The sequence below is a fragment of the Diabrotica virgifera genome, chromosome 3, assembly GCF_917563875.1.
Source record: "Diabrotica virgifera virgifera chromosome 3, PGI_DIABVI_V3a".
NCBI classification, from domain to species: Eukaryota; Metazoa; Arthropoda; class Insecta; order Coleoptera; family Chrysomelidae; genus Diabrotica; species Diabrotica virgifera.
In genome coordinates, this window is record NC_065445.1 from 180,410,947 (window position 1) to 180,416,946 (window position 6,000).

A 6,000-nucleotide genomic window follows, 5' to 3' on the forward strand; every position below is an offset into this window, starting at 1 on the left:
TTTCCTGATCTTTATAAATGACATCACTAATTTAAAAATCGATGGAAAATTTTTTCTTTTTGCTGATGATACCAGTATCACTTGGAGCAACTCAACTATTGCAACTCTTCATGCAACTATAACTTCTGATCTTCTTACGATAAAAACCTGGTCTGACTCTAATTTACTCTCCTTTAACGTGGATAAAACGGTAGCATTATCATATAAAGGTGCTCTTCAACCCCTGCTTGTGAATAGCAGCCAGATCTCTACCGTTGATTCTGTAAAATTTCTTGGTATTCTTTTAGACAGCAACCTCAAATGGTCCCTTCATATCGATTTGTTAAGTAAGAAACTCGCCTCGGCCTGCTATGCCATAAGATCTGTTTCGAAGGAACTCAATTTAGCATCTTCTAAAATAATATATTTTTCTTTATTCGAGTCTCATCTTCGATATGGTCTTCCTTTTTGGGGGTCTAGTACAGCTGCCCAATTTGATGTTATTTTCAAATTACAAAAAAGAGCAATAGAATATCTGTTTGGCCTCAGAAGAACAACCCATTGCAGAAGTTACTTTAAAGATCACGAAATTTTAACTTTTCCATCTTTGTATATTTTAGAAACTGTTTGCTTAATTCGTAAACACATGCATGTCTTTCCAGCAAGGCCTCATCATGACTACTCCACCAGAAATTCAACTTTTGATGTCTATTTACCGATCCCGTCTTCTGAGTTAGTAAAGAAATCTATACTATATTCCGCAAAAAAACTATACAACCATCTTCCTTTACAACTCAAATCTGCAACATTCTTTCTCAAGTTCCGTAAAATGACAAAAGCTCATTTATCTAAAAGACCATATTATTCAGTAGAAGAGTTTCTTAATGACTAACTAAGAAATCACAGTAATGTACAAGTAACTAAAGTGTATTTATATATATTTGGGTGTCACATACAGCAGCTTAAACTTATTAGTTCCTTTGTTTGTGTTTTATTATATTATGTTGTATGTTCAATTTTGCAATTTATAGTAATTTTGCAATATATTGGTTTTTGTTTTTTTACTTCACTTTTTTAACTTGTTTATATTTTTTTTATTGACGATTTATCTAATTTTATAAAATTGTATTTGTTATTGTTATGTATATCTTTTTCGTGAATCTATGTTAAGCTTTGTCCATAAAATTGTATAATTTTCAGTGACAATAAAGCATATTTCTAGGCGAGGATTGTGTAGTTACTAATGCAATCAAAATCGGAGGCACTTGTCTTCTTAAGAAAATAAAAAACCTTTTTAACATATGCCTTTTAGATAGTAGTATACCCGACAAATGGCACAATTCTGAAGTAATTGTATTGTACAAAAAAGGAGATTCCCATGAATTAGAAAATTACAGACCTACAAGCTTTCTTAGTCACTTATACAAACTCCTTACAAGAATAATAACGAATCGCCTTGAGAAAAAACTTGATTTATACCAGCCAATTGAGCAAGCGGGATTTCGTACCGGATTTGGAACAAATGATCACCTACAGAGCATTAAAACGGTAAAAGAAAAGACTATCGAATACAATCGACCACTCGTTTTGGCTTTTGTAGATTTCCGTAAAGCCTTTGACACGGTAGAATTTGACAAAATTCTGGAAGCACTACAAGCATGCCGCATTGACTACCGATACACAAGGTTAATTTACAATACATACAAGAACGCAACTATGTCGGTGAAACTACATAAAAACACGGACCATATCTCAATCGGCAGAGGAGGCCGATAGGGCGATACCTTATAGCCTAAACTGTTTACCGCAGTACTAGAATATGCTTGTAAAATCTTAACTGGGAAGAGCGAGGCCTGAATATTGACGGTAGAAGAATAACAAATTTGAAATTCGCAGACCACATAGTTTTGTTCTCTGACAACCTTAAGGAGATATGTACAATGCAACATGAACTTCAGTTAGTGTGTGCCAGTGTAGGTCTTAAAATAAACATCTCCAAAACAAATTTCATGACAAACCTAGTACCTAGCGGAAATATCAATAATGGAGACAACGAAGTAGAGCTAGTGGAAAAATACATATACCTTGGACACGAAATAAAGATTACAAGAGACAACCAAACATGTGAACTACGAATAACAATAAACCTAGCATGGGCAGCCTATGGAAAACTTAAAGACATCTTTAAAAGCGATATACCAATTTCTTTAAAACGTAAAACATTTGACCAATGTGTGCTGCCTGTGATGACTTATGGTGCCGAAACTTTGACATTGACAGCTACAACTTCTAAAATGCTGCAAATAGCCCAGAAAAAAATGGAAAGGTCAATGCTGAGTATATCGCTTCGTGACCGAGTTAGAAATGAAGACGAAGAACAGGAGTTACCGATGTAATTTCCCGAATTGCCACCTTGAAATGAAACTGGGCCGAACACGTCGCCCGAATCAGTGATGGGGGATGGACGAAGAGATTACTTGAGTGGAGGCCGAGATTATAAAAAAGAACTAGAGGAAGACCACCTATTCGTTGGACTGACGATCTCAAGAAAATGTCTAGAAATTGGATGCAAAGTGCTCAAAATAGAGCACAATGGACAAAAATGAGGGAGGCCTATGTTCAGCAGTGGACGCAAGGGGCTGCAGGAGGAGGAGGATGATGATGAATAGAGACTGAAATAAAAAATCAACCTTACTAATAACAAATATATTTAAAATAAATATGATATATATCTATAAACAATTAACATATATAACGCAAAAACTGAATTACAGTGGCAGTGGGTGGTGTAAAGATCGAATAGGATCTAACAGCCACTTAACAAGCAAATAACCACTGCCACTGTGACAAGCAAATGTATTAATATCACAATCAAATCAAAGTCCGTTAGAATAGCAAAAGGTCTTACAACTAAATGTTAGTAATATTACTTAATTGAACTAGACTAGAATGAGATACACGAAAAGAACATCTTCGGTATCCAAAAAATAAGTATCTCACCTAGCAAAATAATAATTATATAAATGAGTTGGTCAGTACTCTTTATATTCTATTTAAAAAACCATATTAGACATATTCCCTACTTTAAAAACCTCGATATAAATTTTAACAACCCTATTCCCTATCAAATTTTAATATGCAATTATTTATAATGATTATTTACCAAGACCTAATTTTATTTATTTGAAAAAAAAACTATTATTTATATTGAACAAAATCCACGACCCAAAAACCATACCTATCAAGAAAATATCTAGTTTACTTGATCATATGCATATGAAGAAGTGTACACTGCAAGCAAATATATGTCATCCAAAAGTAAATAATGGAACGTAGACAAATTATTATTCACAGCAATATTTAAAAGAGTTAAAAGTCCTTAGGAATGTCCTCTTGGCACGGTTAAACTAGTTGGCTGCTGTGGGTGTAAGTCCTACGGAGAATCCTTGTTGCAGTCAAATCAGGTAATGGTCTTCTCCAAAAGGCAACCTCTACGGGTAAACCGTAAAAAGAGTTGCTGTCACAATATAAGTGGTATATACGTTATTAAGTAAGTAAGTATATACTCAAGTGACGGTATCTAAAATTTAAATTTTATCAAATTTTATTACATTCTTAATTACAATCTGTGTACCAGCACAGGTTCACCGTACTGGACCAAAACAAAAACATCAGGTTAGGTATATGCCATGTCAAAATTTCTGAAGCTACTTTCAATGCAGACATGACAGAGACTTGTGCCGTAGATGCGCATGACAGAAGGCATCAATTGGTTCCTGAATATTATCTTCAGTCAAGACTTCCAAAATAAGCTTTTCTAAATATTCTTGTTCCTTTTTCCAACAACACATAGTATTTTATTACAAACTATTTCTGAATAAAAATACTATTACATTTTAAAACATTATAAAACCCGAACATAAAAGTAATCTCGGCCCCACAAGCTTTGTACACAAATGCTCGCACGCGGAGTGTCAGTCCGCATGTACGAATACTGACCTAACAAGCCGACGTTTCGATGGCAAACTTTATATGGGCTATTCCACGAATATACGACTGTCTTGGATTATCGCGACAACGAATATTTTAGTGTGCAGCATAAGAAGTGCGAAAGTAAATGGCTCTAACGATTGGACCGCGTTATGTAAAAGCGGATTAAGTGCCAAAATGTAGTTTTGAGATAAATGGGTTTAAAGATTTTAAATTTGTTTTTGGTGCTATTTCTAAAATATAGAAATGATATGTTTCATATTTAAAAGGTTAATGGAAATATAAAAGAACTCTTACATGTTTTTTAGATATTGTAAAAATAATTTATATTTTAAAAGTTATTTGGTCAAATGTCGCCTTATTCGTTAATGATTATTTAAGTTGTGCATGAGGTAAGATCCAAATACAGTATTAAAAGACATATTTGGCGCTTAATCTGATGTTTCAGAATAAAAAGTACGTGTTATAATAAGGTTTTATTAAATTTTTCGCTTTAATACGTATAAAAAGTTATACCGTTTGTACATCGAAAATACACCAAAAACAATCCACTACGATTGGTCTTCAATATCGAAATCCAATGATCCAATAAAGCCGTCAATGTCATCTTGAATGCCTTCATTCCCTACAATGTTTTCAAGATTTTAGCACCCAATGGAATAAGTTCCAATAACGAATTCTCTACTTCTGGTTGCATTTCTTCTGATTCGTTCACTTATGTCTACTTCTGGAAAATTCCCGCCGTGATTTTTGCTAAAATATATTTTAAAACAATGTTCTTTCCAGAGCAGTATTTTTTAGTTTGAAGCCAGTTAATCGAATTCCCATTTATATTATCCTTTCTATTTACAATTACAATATTATTTAAATATCGCAAACTCCTTTAAACTCTTCTTTTTGTACCATTTGATCCGAACCGTTAATTTGTTTCGTGTTCTGCAATTTTTGATAACGGTTATACAATCGTCTGGAGTACCTATATAACCGATTTTGGAGCTTTAGTGCTGACTCTATGTCTCCAAATTCGGTGTCATTGGGCATATAACTAACTGAGTCCTGATACTAGAAAACGCATCGTTATTTTTTTAAGATGGTATAAGCTCAAGCGCAGATTTTAAAAGCATTACAATTTTAATATTGAGGTTTTGTCCTCCGCAACTGTTAAGACTCTATCAATTCAGTTATTTGAGGTGTTTGGTTCTCTTGCAAATATTTTAAATAAATTGAGCTTACTTCTTGTGCTCTTTTTCCTGCTGTGACTTCGACCCAAACATAGAAATGGCCTCGCCCAGTTTTTCTTAACTATTTACCACAGTTTTAAAGCCACAGCTGCCTTTTGTAAAATACATTGTTCGTTCGTTAAAATTCGTCGTAAAGGTAGGGTTTTTTCCAAATCAAAAGTCAGTACCTCCACATTTTGTTCATTTTTAGCTTTTTGGAGATCTGAGTTTATGAGATTTCTAGCCGCTTTTGCTTCATCTTGATGAGTCTCGGTCTCACAAATTGTTTTTTCTCTTGCTCAGATGCAGAACTTTGGATTTTAACTGCAAATTTATCGCGTTTATTACATGTGTCATTTTTAAGTCGTTTTCTTTGCAAATTAAAATTGTCGTAAAATATGCGTTTATAGGAAGGAAAAGAAACACTATCCCGATGTTCTTCTTTATATAAGTTAAACATTATGTCTACTAAGGTTACATCACTATTTAAAAAAAATCGTTCACTTTGATTTCTACAATAATGTGACCTATATTTTGGAAATTTGCTGATGTGATCAATAATTTTTTATTTTTGATCTTCAGGCATTTTTCGATGGGTAGCTGTTTTTTCTCCTCTATAGACTTTAATGACTTCTGTTGAACAAACTTTTTTTAAATACCGGTCAAATCTTGCCGAGGATATTCTCAAAGTATGAATAAACATTTTTGAATACATTTATTTATTTTAAAATAACGTATTGTTCTTTGTTTTAATTTGTTTTAAAACTCGAACTTGGTTTTAAAATAACGAATTACCCGACAAACAATGTCG